The sequence below is a fragment of the Dicentrarchus labrax genome, unplaced genomic scaffold (genome assembly GCF_905237075.1).
Source record: "Dicentrarchus labrax unplaced genomic scaffold, dlabrax2021, whole genome shotgun sequence".
NCBI classification, from domain to species: domain Eukaryota; kingdom Metazoa; phylum Chordata; class Actinopteri; family Moronidae; genus Dicentrarchus; species Dicentrarchus labrax.
Window position 1 is genome coordinate 21,562,324 of NW_026136714.1, and position 18,717 is coordinate 21,581,040.

The 18,717-nt window shown below is 39.3% G+C and overlaps 1 protein-coding gene across 2 annotated transcripts in view; it reads right to left on the bottom strand.

The window, feature by feature from the left end:
• The window catches only part of LOC127376568 (spermatid perinuclear RNA-binding protein-like), a 71,810-nt gene extending 58,407 nt beyond the window's left edge, over positions 1-13,403 (bottom strand). For both annotated transcript variants that reach the window (XM_051423564.1, XM_051423565.1), the window contains exon 1: positions 13,127-13,403. The gene's annotated coding sequence lies outside the window, so the exon portion shown is untranslated. The remainder of the gene's footprint in view (positions 1-13,126) is intronic.
• Positions 13,404-18,717: the final 5,314 nt, after the last annotated feature.

The window sequence follows — 18,717 nt, forward strand, 5'->3', positions numbered from 1 at the left end:
CTGTACACCACCTGCCCAGCATTAAACTGAGCTAAAAGAAAGTGAACTTACATTCATCAGGTATACAAAACATGACTTGAAATGAATGATCAGATTGTGTCTGTTAAATGTGCAAATAGGCAACGTATTTGCCGAATAAACTTTATAACATAAGTCATTGTGTTGCGCTGACCTCAAGTGGCCACACAGTATCAGACTGTTTATATCTAATGCAGGTTTGAGGGTCTCTTCCATTCATGTCAGTACAAACCATGTTTAATCAAAGTTGGTGCAGGATTTCTTCCTCACCTCCCAAAGTGTTTTTCAAACCTTAAAGTTGAAAGACTTCCCACCTTCCTAGTTCTTTTATTTCATTAGTTTCTCCCTGAACAAATTGCATGAGCATATCAGTGATTGAAAGTTCTGCAATATAACTATTCAGGACAGTAATAAGTTGTTTGTGGTCCTGGATCATGGCAGACCACTTCCCGAATAGAAAAGGTTTCACATGGTGTCAGACTGAATGAAGTAAACAAAATATCAACTCAGTCAGATTAGATTTCCAATCACTTTCTCCACTCAGGAGGTGTGGGGATTTGAACCAGTGACCTTCCAGACACACTCACATTCTGCAGTGAGGTTTAATGGTAAATAAACTAGGCAGCCAGTGAATAAAAGGACAAATATCAAAACTTTTGAGAAGAAGACAATTTGAGAAGTTTCTCTGTGAGGAAATGTAAGAGTACTGAACCAAATTGTGAATGTCAGGATATTGTCATAAAGTAGAAATGTAACTGCCAGTCGCTGCATCTTCCAGATAAAACCATCTTTGTATCGACGAAGACTCAAAGGAGCATTTCTGCCAGGAAATTATGAGAAAGAACAGAGAGCTGGGAGAGCTGCTCCCTGCTTCAGACCTGCTTTATTATTCTAGTCCACAGAAAGAAGCTTGCCTTGCATTTTTATTGCTTGCTGTACTATCTTCTTTATTATCCTTATACTGTTTGTAAAGCACTTTTGGCTCTGCCCTGAAAAGTTTTATATACAGCAGATTAAGTTTACAATTTTTGCATGTGGGTGTGTTTCTGTTTACAAATGTGTGTCAGCATGAATTGCTGGAGGAAATGATCGTTTTTACTGTGGATGTTTGCTGACAATAAGAGGGTCTCTGTCAATCAATCCAAAGACCCTGTTGTAAAGGACCACACTAGTGTGTTTGTGAGGTTATTCTTTCCAAATACACCTTACACCAGTTCAGCGAATAACTGGAATTACTTCACTGTAAGTATATAAATTAAACACTATGGCTGTCATTGGTGCCAATTTACTTTCCAGGGAACTTCCAAGGAGATTATTAAGTGTTTAGTACAGTGATATTTATCCATTTATTGTGATTTGCTATCTGTAAAAAACAGTATCAACAACATCAACCAGAAGTCCATTCATTTCCATTCAGAGCTGAGTGACCAGAGAAACAAGTTTTGTGCTCCATAAACATTCATCTGAATTTTCAATATGCCATTAGCTGCCAGCTGCTCGTAATGCATTATAAGCAGCGTCAAGACGCAGCTGGCTGCAACAAGGAGCTGAACTGGCTGTAATACAGCAAATACAGGCGATTACAATAAGCCTCTGATAGCGACAGTCAGGACATCTCCACTGTCGACTCATTAAACAACAACAAACAAGGCAGTCAGGAGAATTTAGTATGTGTAGCTGCGGCTCACATCCTGGATGCAATCTGAGCTCCTCGCACTGCCCACAACCAATCCGAACAGAGCGACACATGAAGCGAGTCACCTGTGGTGTGTACAAACAGCAGGTGGGGGGGGTGTGTGTGTGTGTCTGTCTGTCTGTCTGTGTCTCAGCCAGGTAATGGAGACATCATGTGGCCATGCACGGCTGACCGCTCAAAGCTCAGTAAACCTGGAAAGAAACCTCTGCTTCCTCCCATCAGACGTCTACCTCTCTATGTTGCTGGAGGATTTTACATTTGGGGAAATGGCACAGCATTACAGGGTGTTCTTTTAGAGGCTCTCACTGATTAGTTGCTATTATTTACAGTAACAACTTGACATTTGTTAAACAGTACTAGTTTTTACTGTTAGTTTTTATCAGGTTTTCTCGGCTTTAAAATAGCATAACATGGCTAGAAAGGCAGAAATAAAAGAAAAATCTATTTATTTTGTCGGTTTTTTATTTACATCTATGGATTTTGACAAAGCAAGTGAAAGTGTTTTCTCAGGGTTTAATATTGAAGAATAAAATCACGCATGACTCTATTTCAAAAATGTTTCAAAGACAGAAATTAATTGATATGTCTATGATCAATGATCAGAAAATCAATAACCAGTTGGTAGTGATCTGACAAAACACGCATTTTTGGAGACTGACTAAATAGCTACGTTGCCATCACTGCTACTGGTTCATAAAAGTTTTTTGTAGTCTGATCTTAATGGTTAAACATTTCTTCCATAGGATTCCCATCTTTTTTTAGTGCAGTCAGACATATTTGGATACGTGGACAGAATGAAATCTCTCTCCCAGACTTGCCTGGGAGCCCTGTGAGAACTCTGAATAAAGTCCCAGTGTAAGAAGCTAATTATAATATCCGGCAGCGTATTATTGGGCATCAGTCCAGGCAGCCTTCATGGGCTGAGGCCAATTCACTACATCCATTCACATCATACAATCCACAGCCTGGGAGGGAGAATTTTCACAGCGGTGAGACTTTTCACCTCACCGTACTTCAGCAGACCTGCTGCCACAACACCTGAGGTATCAAATAAAGCTGTGAGCAGCACTTCTAAATCCACTCTCAAAGTTTGGAGCAGTCAGGCTCCCAGAGGCAGGCAGGGGGATGAACCAGCAACCTACACTGTGGTTTGACAAGCTGATTCTGACTTTACATTCTAAAATATGGATGATTGAATGTCGACTATTTTTAAAATATTAATTCTCTCTAAGGAAAAAATTTTGATACTGACTATACTTTTTGACATTTGCAAGGGTTTGGCATCAAAATACATAACTAATAGAGCATCTTCCCTTGGTTTTATGTGTTGTGCCAAAACCTTTCAACTGTTTTTGGTTGAAGTAAATCTGATGCGCACAATTTTACAAATTCCTTTTTGTATGAAGTATGAAATTGCATAGATATTATTTTTTGTGACAACAGTGCTGTTCCCTTTTATGAATTTGAGAAAAGTCGGTGTGAGATGCCAAAGGCATGCATCCAAAACCATATAAACAAAGATGAATTTTTCCAGTAAAGCCACGGTCCAACAACCTCAGCAGCTTTCTTGTATCAAAAGGTTGCGCCACAAATCCTCTCAGTTGACATACAATGGAGATACAAAACACAATCCAGGCAGCTTCATGCATCACAAGTCAACTACCTCTCTACCTGAACAGAAGCTACACATTAAAGCTACTAATTTTGTTTTATAAGTGATCGCTGGGAGTTTTAGCCTTTACTCAGCTCCACCCATAAACCCCTCATACTGAAACAAACTGCTTTTTTCTTCTTAACTGATGGTATTAACTATATTATGCACAGACATTCTACCAGTGCATTCCCATACAGCTTTCAGCACGTCACCATCTAGACAAATTGGCAGCAGATCGGATCTTCTCTCACTCCCCAACAACCTGTTTCAGCAGCAATCAGATCATATTAAAAGGAAGAAAAGATGGCATTTCATTGTGTCTTTAAAAAGTAATTCCACACCATATTTTGGAAGGAGGAAAGACTTATAACGGTCTAGTGTGAAGTTACTCTTTGGGGCCACATCCAGATGGTTTTACAGTCCTTGTGATTTAGTTAGTTAATAGGTAGCATCATCACCCACTTTGTCTTTGTTCAGACACAGAAAAACAACTAATTGTGGTCCGCTTAAGTATAAATAGAAGCAGAACAGCAGTTCAGCCTGTTCAGACTCAGTAGTCACTGGGCTGTCTGTCCCACTCCTTATGATGATGGCTGTAGTAGACTTTATTGTTTTGAGCGTGGAAGTTCATTCTTCACTATTGGAACTTGACGCATTATCATAAGCTCAAAAGTCCACTTACTAGCCGTCAGAGCTGTCAATTGCATCTTACTGCAGAGGAAGACTGTGAGATGGGGCTTATTATTTTGTTAAATACATAATTTAGTTGACAACTAAAAGAAGATAAGGAAAAAAAATCAAACCGTTTTTCTATTGTTTAGGCGGTCAGTATTGAGATCTTTACAAAGATGACCTAAAAAAGCTAGTGTGTTTTCACATGTAAAGAGCATTTGCAGACTCCGCTTTGTGTGTATCAGCGAGTAGAGCCACCACAACAGCCCAAAACACAGCCTGAGCAAAACCCCCCTCAGAATCAGAACCTAAATGCGACATGAGACACAAAGAAAGTTTAGCTTTTATCTCCTCAGCTGAGCCCTGGCAGCTTTTGTGGGTCATGATGCAATTCCCAGACTCCACTGAGCTCAGGTGAAGCTGCAGGAGAGTCTCATCTGAAGCAGCACAGTCCACTAATGGCTTTCATTAGTGCAGCTCTGGATGCACAGCTTTCTTGCTAGACTCCACCTCATTGCATTCACAGCTCACGTACTGCTTCACAGCTCCTGCTACAAAGTGTAAAACAAGAGAGATCCTTCAACCAGCCGGATCACCACACATCCTTGCCACCAGGCCTGCAGCACACTCAAAACTGCCCGGGTGTCTTCAGAGTTGACTTCTTTACATCTTTTTTTCCCCCAAAACATTTATTTTTCTCCAGACTTAACATGGATTTAAAGATTTGGTTTTGGTGTTTCTGCAACAAGTTATTTTGATGGTGTGACTTTCAACAAGCCTGTATAACAGAAGCCTGAGTCAAATCCTCTTTGCAACAGCACAGGATGTGAGAATCCACTCAGGGTTTATACTCATGTAATATGTAGTAAAAAACCTGGAATCAAAGCCATTAAAGCATGACAGTAGACAGTATTTGTATTTTTAGACTAAAAACACCATTAGAGTGCTTTAAAACTAGGGTTGGAGATGTTGCAGACACATACCCTAACACATTTATATGCTGTTTATACTGAGGCAGCACTCCCTTTAATGTCTCTAGATGTATTAGACCATGGTGGACAAAGTTGCCAATCAATAAGCATATCTACTTTATGGGAATATTGGATGTAGAGGATGGTTGCCTCAAGTAGCATTGATCAGGTATTCAACAAAACAAACATTCGTAGTTATTTTATGTATAAACAGTTTCTCATTTTCCAAAAAAGATGTACTACACTGCCATATATATCAATATTACCATATTACAGTAGCCTGACCAGCACGCAATCTGTGAGGCAGAGGCCAAATCAATATTTGTGTTTCGAACAATATACTGGCAAATTTTCTTTTTAATATACATACACACATACAATGAGTGGGACATTTTACAGTGTCTAGAGGTGGACAAACTAAAATATATTTCTGCTCAGACAAGTGACATTTTCTTTCAGTTTCCTGCTCTTTAATCCATTTTGATCCCACAATCTATTCAACAGCAAGGGAAACTCTGATACATTTCCCTCTTTCAAATCAGTAAATAACTGACAATAATGAGAAAAAGGTACATAGAAGAAATTTCACAGCAGGTTTCTTCTGTCTTCACGTAGTTATGTTGAGGGAGTGTTGGCAGCAGACTACATGATACGGAATAAAAGGCCAAATTTGACGCCATATATCAGTCTAACCCTGAAATTAATTTTTTATGCTTATCCAGACTTGTGAGACTTGTGTACAAGCTCTGTCCTTCACCTGGGGGAGCTGGCTGAATGTGCCAGCATAGAGGAGGATGTGAAGACTGTCCTTTCATGCCGCCAGAGAAGAAAAAGCCTGCGTGAATATTTCAGTCCCTGTGAAATTGCTGGCAAAGAGCTATGCTTCTCTGTGGGTCTTTTTCAGAGAGCCTCAAAAAAGCAGTGTCGTCCTCCACGAGCCGAGCAGCACTTAAAGATATGCAAGGGGCGATCTTAAGGGGAGTGACGGCGCCTTGAGCGGGGATTCACTTCTGGGCTGACAACAACCAGGTGGGCCTGTTCGTGCGGCATGACAAGGAATGAACAAGGCTCAGGAAAAAACAGCCTGCAGGAGAAACACACCGAGCTGTTCCTGAACTGAGCTCCCAGATTTAAAATGAGATGTACTGATTCTGGGCAAGACTGAAACCTCAAACTAAAAACCAGAATAAGGTTACAGAAAATAAAATATTCCTCTTTTTATGTCACAATCAAGGATGTTTAAAATTACAGCGTGTGCCGTTCCTTCCTGCAGATGCTCAGCAGGTGTTTAGCTGTTACTTCTCTTGCTCCAGTTCAGTAGGAGATAGCTGAGAAGCTCCAGCTTCGTCTGCTATTTTGTCTATTCAGTGCCTACTGCAGCAATGTTTTCGTGAATATGATGATAATTGCTTTGGATGTTTTATTCGACTCTGAACTTTTTTGCACTGAACAGTAAACACATCTGAACTTCTTCATGACTAGACTGACTTGATCCTCAACTCATTAACTGATCAGGAAGTGGCACACAAAACTACAAAATACTAAAACGATATCATAGCGCGGGTGCAAGGTCAGCACAGACCTGGGCTGCAAATGAATGGACTCTTCATTTATTATTAACACAGAGCATTAGGAGTGCAGAAACTGTGACTGGTTCATCCATTGCTCTTGCTGACTATATCTATATTACAAATCAATGTGTAATGTGTAATGTGAAAGAGGTCACTCGTAGTAACTAAGTCACAGACAATTATCACTAGCTCAGCCATCCCTAGCCTTGTTTTGCTTTGCGTAACAATGATTTCATAGGGTGAGGTATACAGATTATAAATCTGCAGAAAAAGGAGCACAGGTAAGATTAACACTGGTTTGGCATTGGCCTTGAATTAAGGTTTTGGACTAGGTATTGGGAGAGATTGGGAAGAGGACTTTGAACAGAACCGCATCCAGAACCACATCCACATCCTCACCACATTCACAGTTTTTTGATTCATGCAGCATTTGTTACCTTTCTGTGGTTTCTCAGTCTGCTAATTAATTCAGTAAATAATTAGCTCGTCTGATTTATGAAACATCAAAAAGAGATATTTCTATTATTAGGAAATGACAACTAGAAAATAGTAAGTAGTACATAGGGAAAGCTTAAATAGAAACAGCCTGGACATGAATGATCCCTAAACACGTCTTATAAGATAAATGTAACATGTGAGCTGATGGCTCCGTGATGGCAGTCCATGAGGGGGTTTGGTAAATGAGTCCCAGGGCTGGCAGAAGCAGGCGACTGGCAGCTACCACAATTCAAACATCCAGAGTGCTGCAGGGTTTCTGTTTTCAGAGCAGATCAAACGGCTCAGGAGAAGAAACATCCTCAGGGACTCTCGTAAAAAACACTGTGTCCCGAATGATGAGGTATTTATTTCAGCCGGGCAAAGTCAGAGAGATGGTTCAGATTGAATTCCTTCTCTTCTGTCTTCATCAGGGCTCTAAAAGGAGGCTACATTCTGAGGTTTATAGCGCAGGATGAGTTGAGCTCTCTAGGCTCTTTGGGTGGGTGAAATAAGGGGGAAGGATGAGCTGAAATAAGAGAAGATGGAGCTGATGGCAGCAGGAACCTCTCTGCTCAGGTTTCACTGCTTTACCTCAACAGACCCGTTCAGTTACACTGACAAGATGCAGCTACTGCAGTTGAGCCAACACATGAGAGGGAACTAGAGTTTGATGCTCAGTCTTCGCAGAGGGATGAGTAAACAATATGCTGAAGTAGGTATCACTAAATATTATCAATTCATAATTAATGTGGGTGCAATGTTATGTGGGGTCGATACTGTGCAGTTGTATGGAACAGAAATAGAAAACAAAAGTGTTGGACCTCTCTAATGCTCTTGTAGCTGAGTGGGAGCCAATCTCTGCAGCCAGGTTCAACATCTGGTTGAAAACACCAAAAAACAGAAAAGTGGAGGCTGTTATGGCTGCAGATTAATGCCCATGGATTTTTGGTTTTGGAATGACCATGTATGACTGCAATGTTTGGGTGTCCACATACATGTGGCCATGTAGCAAATTAGGTGCAGCAGGTCAGTATGCATTAAACAACATCAAAGAATTTCATCAGTTACCATGGAGAGATTTCCCATGATCCTCTACTGTAAATGTGTTCTCAGAGGCTCTCCATGCTGAAAATAATAAAAGAAATATATGGAGAAACTCAGAATACATGTTTTGTATCATAAAAATTGAAGAGTATCAACATGGAATATCAAACACCCTGAGATATTCACTTAGTGGAGATAGCTCTGCCATGAATACGCTGTGTGATACTGCTGAGAGGGCGAATCAAAAGGATGGCATTACAGCCATCACTGCATGTACTGCAGAGCCAGAAGTGATCCACAGCAGCCTACAGTTTATTTTATATTTAAAAAACTATGTGATGGTGGTCCAGAGCAGCTCATCACAGCGGACATGTTGGAAAATGAGGGTGTGAAACTGTACAGCCTCACTAACAAAACACAACATGAAGCAGACAGAATTATTAGATTTTGTTGATACGTTACAGGCAGCATGAAAGCTTTCTACCTGTAAAATAACATCCTCAGTTTTGTAGAACAATATTTTATTTTGGGAACATCCACACTGCAGTCACAAGTGGCCTTTTTGCTCATATGTGACTGGTTCTTTTCTTTTCTTGTGAACAGCACAAATCACATAGAATTGGAGCTTTTCAATTCTGATTTGGGCCACTTTCATACGTGGTCCAAATCAGATATGGTCTGATTTTGTGCACTGCGACATCAGTGTGAACAGGCAGTTTTCATGTGACTTTTATATCACGTTAGATCTACATTGGTCATGCAGGTCACTTCAGGACATGACCTGTTCACACTGAAATCGGATATGGGCCACATTTTAAAAATAATGTGAACAGCCAAACAAAACCAAAAAAGTCTGATCTGAGCAATAAATCAGGATTGAGTGGTAAGGCTTGGAGTGTTAATGTAGGCTGAGCCTACAGCCAGGCTAGCAGCTCTGTGAGGCTGCACTTAGACACAGTCACACTCAGCATGCTAACATGCTCATTATGATAATGTTCACGACATTGTGATGTTAAGCAGGTATGATGTTTATCATGTTCCCTAATTACCACTAAACATGAAGTACAGCTAATCCTCTGGCGACTTGTCTGTAGTTGAGATGCTACTATTTGTTATTTTCATTATCGTTTAATCTGTCAAATATTTTCTCGATTAATCATTTTTGTGTAAAGAATGTTCGTCATAGTTTCCACTAAGGGTGGTCCAACTGATCACCCTCTGATCGTTATCGGCTGATGTTCACTCCCATTAGTTTGACTGGCGATCTCTATACACGCCATTCAGAAGAGCCGATCACCTGACACACTTTATTCCCTTCGTTTCCACCACAATCCAGGTCTTCAAAGGTATTTTTCGTATGACAATAATCCAAAAGGGTTTTTACATAAAAGGAAACCACAAAATATCCACATTTGGGACGCTGGAACCAGATCAAATAGATATTCATTATTTCTTTTTAAAAATGACTCAAACATCAATAATCAAAATTGCCAATTATAATACCAATCAATTTTCTGACGTTGCAGCTGAAGCCTAGTACCAAGTCTCTTGGTAATCAATTCAACAGTTGTCAAGATATGTCAGTACAAAACAAAGTGTCAGCCTCAGTCAGTAGGATTTATCAGACCATGAATGTCTCTCAAGTATTTGACTCAATATATGACAAGTGACAAATTAACAAGTAATTGAACATATTCATTTATCATCACATTATATTTTATTTTGATCAATAAACTCTAAGGTTGGAAAATAGCAGCCTGTGGGCAAAAACCTGGCCCTCCTCCAAAAACATTGGCCTGTTTTCAGGTGTATTTCATCAACCTAGAGTTATAACGATGAAGCCGATGTAAGTCTACATTGAAAAATGACCGTATATCTAAATGTAATAGCCTAATCAATACTGGAGAGGAATGCAAACTGATACTGTGTCTCGTTCTATACCACATGCCACATATAAATCATATGCTGATGAAATTAAGTTTTCATTGTCCACCTGTCATTTGTTTCCACCTCTCACAGCTGGCAAACATCTGTCGACCAATGTCGTCGAATGATTAATCAATCATCACATTAGCCATTGAGTTGTTTTCTGTCAATTGACGCCTGGTAAATTATAATAATAACAACTTATTTTGAATTATTATGCAAAACAATGATAGGCTTTATGCTCAATTCAAGCCAAAGTATGTTTGTTAAGTTTTTTGATCAAGTTTACTAGAAGAAAAAAAAAAGAACATCTGAAGAGTCAGAACTGTTTGATTTTGTGGTGTTAACAATAGCGATGTCAGGTAGATTTGGAAGTCAGAGCTATGGAATATTAAATCGTCCATCTTTGCTCACTACATCTTAGTCTTTCTTACCCTATGGTCTGTATTTTGAGTAAGAAAACAAAGAACCTGGTAGGCTATTGATAATCAGAGTGCCACATTTTCCAAATTGTCCTGGCTAAAAGGCTGCTGGGAGCTCTGTTGTAGTGACTTTTGGCTTGAACACACTGGTCAGATCTCTGACAGTCAGTCCATACTGAGGATTTACTGTTAGGAAAACATTTATGTATGCCTTACACACAGTGCAGGACAAGTATAATTGAAAACAAAATGTCACACACACACTTGAGCTTAATTTACAAGAGCAGCGTTGCATCCTCGTCAACACTTTTAGCTGCAGATGGTCCTGAGGTGGCTGCGGATGAACATTAGGCTCGAGTTACCGTTTCTATTTACATTCCTCCGGCTCAGAAGAGCCACCTGCTCCGGCCAGTGCTCACTCTGCTTACCGAGCACACCGGGCCTGAAACCTGAAGCTGTAAAACTTGAACAGGAGAGCCACTGTAAGTGCCACATTACATTGCCAGATCCTCATTTAACTCCAACTGCAGTTGGTTTGCAACAATTTGACTAAGATAGGCGACACAGAAATGTCCTTTTGGCATGGTGAATAGGGCTCGGTATCAATTGATACTAGGGCTGATAAAGTAGTTCCAGACCTCTTACTCACTTCACACATCTCTGAAAAATGAACAGCAGCAACAGGAAAGTGTGGATGAGACTGACGTAGCTGTACAAGCTGTTGGATTCACAGAAACAGCAGCTCTCAACACTTACAGTTCACAGGTTCTGTGTCTGAAAACAGAACTGCAGGTACAATCACTGACTATAGATTAATGAATTAAGACTGACTATCAGGCTACCAATATGATACCTGAGTGTCAGTAACAATTCCAAAATGTGTTTGCTTTCCTGTTTCCTTACTTTGAGGAATATGAACATAATACCTACAGAAATTATACCTATAAAACCCTCCTCTGAACATAAGCAGCCACACATGAACTTTGGCTCAACCAAACACAGTCTACAACAAACAACATTAGAAGTAGGGCTGCACAATGAAAAAATATTATTGAAATTGCAAAATTGTCAAGTGAATATCAAAATTTGTTTGATAAAAAGGTAAAATGTGTGACAAAACAGCCTTATAATGAAGTACTGTAATTCTGTAAAGATGCTCTGACCAACAAATCTTCTCATGTCTGTATGGTACAGACCCCCCAACATTTTACATCATCATGATTCTAATAGTTTTTCTCTATAAACATTACATTTTTAAAGCAGAAATGACCATTCCCAGTAATCATATCGCAATTACAACATCTATTAAAAATAACTGCAATAGTTCTCATACAGCCCTAATTAGAAACTTGGATTTTGGTACTTGACAGTTTTTGATTCTTGCTATAGTCACAGCTACAGAAGGATTTAGGTTCAATGCCCAGAAATAATCTAGATCTCCGCAGGTCAAGCTGCTACCAAGGTTTAACCTCTCACTACCCCCAGTTTCTCATTTCATCCTGAATTGTCCATGTAAACAGTGTTTATTCATCATCTGCTGGTTTTAGTAGGTCTATCAATTGGTCAGAATTTGTTATCGCTGGGTGATACAGCAATATCATTTCTTGTTTTTTGTAAATCACTCAATAGCATTATTGCTCCTGGTCTTAAAGAAGAAATGTTATATACTCCCATGTCCATTTTATATACTCCCATGTCCATGTGTACATTAAGTTGGTCGCTGTAGTCATTCCTTCAGTGTCCACATTAGCTGTGAAAAGATCCCTTCTTAGTATGAATACAATGGGAGAGATGGGGACAAAAGCCACAGTCCCCTCTGTGCAAAATTACATTCAAAAGGTGACTAAACATTTTACAATTACAATAATTGCAAAGGGGATGTCTATGGGCATGTGCATATTAACTAATATAAAACACATTTGAACCCTGCTTCAAATCACTTCAGTCACACTGAATGTTAAGCTGATCAAACAAACAGTAAATGATATTGACAATAGTATCTTGTGATTTTTTTCTTTCACACATTTCTGGCGTGTAAATGTCCATACCATAATACCATCAAACTACACTGATATGTATCAATATCAAGTTATTTGGCCAAGTTGACCAAACTGGAAATCTCAACTGTGGCCAGCGTTGGGAGGTTGAGCTGTAAACTATTGATTATGTTAAGTGGAAAGCTACAAGCTATCTGATAAATCATTCAGTGTGCAGGTGCATCAGCGCTCTGGGGGCCTACTTACTACAAATATGGACGCTGTTTTGTCCTTAGCGACAACTTCAACTGAAGACAATGGGAACTTAATTTCAGTAACAGGTACCTGGGCTTCTTGCAACAGTAGCTATTGTCTCCACCAAAAAACGATGAAAGTCATTTCCCCCCTTCAAAGTTATAAAGCCACGTTTAGGACGGTCAGTGTGCTCCGTGGCTCCGGGGGGGGGGGGGGGGTTAACGGACGACCAGAGGAAAACTTGCCCTTATTCTTGTCACCCCGTTAACAAAGGAAGACTCTTGAGTATCTACATTCACACATTAACACACAGGCAGTCCTGATACTGAGCTGAAGGAAGGCTGAAGTTAACCGAGCCGTGCGGGACAGCAAAAGCGGCAGCAGCCGCCCGTTCATCCCTCTCTTCCTCCGCAGCGAAAACTGTCACAAAAAGCGGACACTTACCTTCACCGACAGCCCGTTCATCTCCGGGAGCAGGACGGAAGGGGAGAAAGCTCGGCGGTCAGCGTGTCCAAAAAATACTTTGTTGATGTTGTTTTATGTTTCCTGTAACAGAAATTAAGTCCCGTTCTGATATCAGTTTGTATCCGGACAGCAGCTCACAACGTGGAGTGGAAGCCGGCGGCGACGGAAGAGGCAACAACAACAGCGGCAGCAGCAGCAGCGGTCTCCGGCCAGCCTGCTGTCAGCGCTCAGCGCAGGGGGGAGCGGAGGTTGCGGCCGCGCATGCGCCCGCCAACTGCTGCTGCGAAACAAAGATCGTCTATTGACAGGGTGTTTAGCTCATTAACAAAGATAAGTAAAGATTGTAGCTACGTGCCAGCCTAGAAGTAATATTTTCCATGTGTTGACGATGATGATGTTAATACGCCTTTATTGTAATGGATACATTATTTTTTTTAAATGTTGCGATCAGTGTAGGTCTTTGTCAGGGTATAGCCTAAACAAACAAACAAACAAACAACACAGGTGTGGCCTCACCTGTATATAGAAGCAACAGCCAATGGTAGTTGGTCACTTGACCCAGATAATACCCCAACAGGTAAAACAAATAAGAGATAACATATATATATAACCCCCTATAAAAAACGTTAAGTCTATATCTTCATTGAGACCAGGATTCTTGAATCCAGTCAGTGGATCCAGAAAGTTTACCTTTGGTTAAAGGTCCAGTGTGTACCATTTAGGAGGATCTATTGGAATATAAATGGAATATAATATTCATAGGTATGTTTTCATTATTGTATAATCACCTGAATATAAGAAATGTTGTATTTTTGTTAGAATGAGCAGGTCCTCTTCTACAGACACCGCCATGTTCAACTGCCATGTTTCTACAGTAACCCAAAATGGACAAACCAAGCACTGGCTGTGGATAGGTCCTTTAGCATTTTTCAAGAGTGTCGAGGCCTCTGCTGTTTTTCCTACACACTTGAAACTGGAGGGTGAGGCAAGTTGGTTGCAATCTGCAAATTCGGCGCTAGATACCACTGAATCCGACACACTGGTCCTTTAAGATTCTACATCCTGTCTCCTTCCCTGATCAAAGGTTTGACGTGTTCAATGATCCCTAGCCGCATAAAATTATCAAAATCATAGCATTGTGAAATTCATGATTCGTGATCCCTAATTCTAATGGCATATTTATGATCAGCAAGGTGATCCCTCAGATGTCTTTTAGTGTGGCCTATGTAGAAAAACCCTCCCACACAGACAAGGCAGATGGTAAATAAAATAAATACAAAAGTGGTGTTACCACTAATGGAATCGCAGTGTTTACAAGTTCTGCTTGTGCTGACATCAGCAAAATCCAGTATTTAATTTCCAAGACATTATCACAGTGAGGGCAATGCATACATTTAAGAGTACCGGTTTGGTCAACCAAGTGCCTTTTTTATCGTCTGGAAGATATGAATGCACGAGCCTGTCCCTAAATGTGGGGCACGTCTGAAAGAAATAACAGGGTGTTCTAGGCCTCCTGAGGCAAATTGAGATTTGTCCCTTTGGTCTGTATAAATAAAGTCCAACTTGATTTGACTAGTATGTAGGGCAGCCTATATGGCACTGCATCATGTTTTCTCCACTGGTAGAGCACCTTCACACAGTTAATCATTTGGAAAATAAGATGTTATAAAACAGTGAAACATACACAAAACAATTTCTCAAAGCCTAAACTGATACATTCAAATTAGTTGTTTTATTTGAAAGTCCAAACCCCAAATGAACTGATAGCAAACTAAATAAAGTTTTCCAAAGCAGAAGACCAGCAAATATTTATTAGATCTGAGAAGCTAGAATCAGTGAACTTTTGGCATTTTTACATTTTAAAACAATGACAGCAACCAATTCATAATCTAATAGTTGCAGCTTAATATTCTGTCGATCAGCTAATTGACTGATTAAATATATCAGCTCTACGTATAATTTACTCATTTCAAATACAGTAGTCCACAAGCCTCATTATTCTGCAGATTTTTAGTAAACTGCACCACAAACATGAATCTAATTCTATTCACATATCACTACTGTTGAGGTTTTAACTGCACCTGCACAGCCAACCATATAGCAAAGTATTAAGCAGTGAAAGCAATTCCTGTGCACAGCACAAACAACTGTTGATGGAAAAGCACAAAGATCTGGGAGTTTCCTTCTCTGACATTGTTCTAAAAATAGACGTCTTATGACAAATACAAAAATTATAACTTAAATGTGGCTATATCAAGAATGCCAGTGAAGCGGCCTGTATTGAGCTCAAGATGAATGGATGATCATCCAAAGCTATTTTTTACTCTGTATAAAAGTTTTCCCCTTCAGCTGACTGAATGGCTGCAGCCCAGTGAAGGCAGTGGGAAAGATACAGTATGTTCCATCTGTAGCCTCTAATTTGAACACTGCCATGCCATTACTGTGTGTGTTTGCACACTGTTTACTTTTAAATTGTGTGCAGCCAAAACCAGACTGCTGCATAACAAGCACTCAGACCTCAGTGCCTGCTCACACACACACTGGTTGGTTAGGTTAGGTTATAATTCACAAAGTTGAGACAAATACGATTGTAACCTAAATGAAAATACGAAGAAAACGTGACAGGACTGAATATTTCCCTCCACAAACGGAAAAAGTCTACCATGAAAGCCAGGCAGGCTTTTAGTTAATGTGCTTTTTTTCAGCTATTTTATTATGTATATTATGCATATATTCCACCTAATGTGTTTGTTTTTATTTATTGTGTTTTGTTTTAATGCCACACTTAACATCACTTTGAGCTACATGGCATGTATTAAAGGTGCTATATAAATAAAGTTATTATTATTATTATTATTATTATTATCTGTCTTTGGTAACATTGTGTATTTGCAATGTGAACACATGTTGACACTTCTCCAAGAAAGAAGTACCTCCAAGTCAACAACAATATTTTCCCACTTGTTGAAGTTGTTTTCGTCATGCATTACAGTAATTTGCACAGCAGAATAAAGTATGAGACCAGTGATGTGACCAGTCAACTAAAAAATATGTTTTACAGCATATTATTAGGTTTAGACGACAACAACACTTTGATAAAGGCCAGGGAAAGTTAAATATGGAAAAAATAAGACTATCCTGATAAAAATCAAAACCAATCCTATGTAAAAAAAAAAAACCCTTAAAATTCACTCCCTGTGTTTTCATGAATGGGAAATTAGCTAGAGAACGATTGTTTTTTGTACTAGGCAGTAAACATGTTTATTTCTGCTCTAAAGTTGGGCATTTTAATGTGGGGCCTTGCGGAGATTGATAACTTCTGGAGCCAGCCTCAAGTGGACGTTAGAGGAAGTGCAGTTTTTGTTACTTCTTTTTTTGGCTTCATTTGCCAACCACAAAGGTTATGGCTTGTTTGCTACAAGTAAATATTATAGGAAAACAAATGAAAAACACTGCCAATTAACGTTGCACTGCATACTGTATGTTCAGTATGAACCAAGGTGTCTATTATATGTTGGTAAATATTACTTTTTTTTTCCATATGTATTTGGGCAAATTAGTAAAAGCATTTTTTAGCAGCAGATCCTTTCCAATTTATGTTTATGAGGACAGCCTTGTTTATTTTGCATAATGTGCTGTGTCTATATCATCAAAACTAGCGTGCTTGGATAAAACCTCATTGACCTCATGGACACTGTGATATATTATAAATAGGCACTTAAGGTACAAGAGGTGTAGGTTTTAGAGTCAGTATGTGCAGTAGTATCCTATACTCAGGAGTTCTCTTTGAGTAAGTACCATGAACTTGTTAACATTTGAACTAAAGAAAAAGTACACTTAAAAATAAACAAACCAAATAGAAGTCAAATTTGAAAGTACTTGTTGGGTAATTTCATTGTCTGCAACCGTATACTTCATCTCAGCTAGTTGCTAATTACTTAGCAGATTAAACTACCAAGCAGTATATGAAGAAATACAATAAACCCACCTTTACTAGTTGCATCATCACACAACATTACTGCATCAATTCTCATCTGAATTCTCAGATGGGTCATTTTGTAATGCAGGACTTTTACTTGTACGATGTGCTATTGCTACTTTTACTTAAGTAAAAGATCTGAGTACTTCTTCCTTCACTGAACAAACCATCAATTGAAATATAATTAAAGACATTTCTTTAAGTAATCTAAAAGTATATCGACTGCATTTTCTCAGTAATATTTTGTGTGGTGTAATGTGGAGCTCATTTGAATACAAGCAAAGAACAACAGGATTTCTGTGAAAATTCACAGCCAAGGTGTGAAAACAGTTGAAGCTTCATTTTCACAGTAATGCAACTATTACGTCTCTGTTGATTGGATTCTGCTGAAAGAAAAACATGTGTTTTGTGGAAGAAAAACTAGTTTTGAAGAGGAAAGTAGGAAGTAATAAAAAAAAATGTCAGTCCACTGTCTATTGAGACTCTTCTGACGCATTTTTTTTTTAGAACTTTCCAACTTAATTTCATGGTCTTCCTCAGTGGTTGGAGTTGGTAAAAGTCATGTGAAGACAATTCCACGACAACAGGGCAAATTTCATGTACTGAGGAAAACCATGAGATGTGGTTGAGAAAATAAATAAATAAATAAATATGTAAAGAGTAAAGCTCAAAGTGTGGTGGCCCTGGCAGTCTCGACTCTGTTGGCTCCTGGCTAATCAAAAAATCGGCAAATTCTGTTCGTGGTGCGTAACAGCCACCTGTCATTAAAAGTGACCATCCCCTAAATTATGCATAACTGAATATAATTTAAACAGATGAATTATATAAACATTCAAACAAGCTTTGAGTGGTCGGATGACTAGAGAGGCGCTAGGTAGTCCATTTACCATCCATTTGGTAAGGGAGGAGCTAATTTTAATTACTTCATATTCTGTAACTTCATCTAAAATAATGCAAGTAAAGTATAAGTACCTCAAAAAGGTACTTCAGTACAATACTTGAGTAAATATTTTAAAGTTACATACATAACTGGCTTGAGAGTTGTGTTTGGTTCTGAGAACCAGCAACAGAGTGACACCTCCTAATTTGTTTCACTCCTCTCAGGTGCAAAATCAGAAAGCTGTGCCCCAGCAGACAGAAAGGCAATTCAGGTAATATAAAGTAAGCCTGCTGGTGAGTCACTGCCACCATGCAGATTAATGCACTAAGAAGTGCTTCATATTCAACATCATATGTTAGTCAAATGAGCAGAACAGTGATTTGTTCTGATTAGTTCATGTCAAAAACTACAGTAATGACAGCAATTTACACGCTTAGTTGGATTTTCTTGTTAATTAAACACCCTGGTGAATAATCGCACACAGGTTTAGCTGGAAGTTGTCTTTGAGTCAGGGCTGATGAAGATGACATGTGACAGCTGATCATCTAGGCTCCTGTGGTGTGGTGAGTGGATGTGTATCTTTATTTATTATCTCTCGCAGTGGCAGACTCAGGCTGTATGAGGGGCTGGAGCAAAAAAATAAGTGCACCAGTATGCAGAAAGTTGTCATCATGCAGCCCATATGGCGTTGTCTGCATCAAGTTTTCTCCA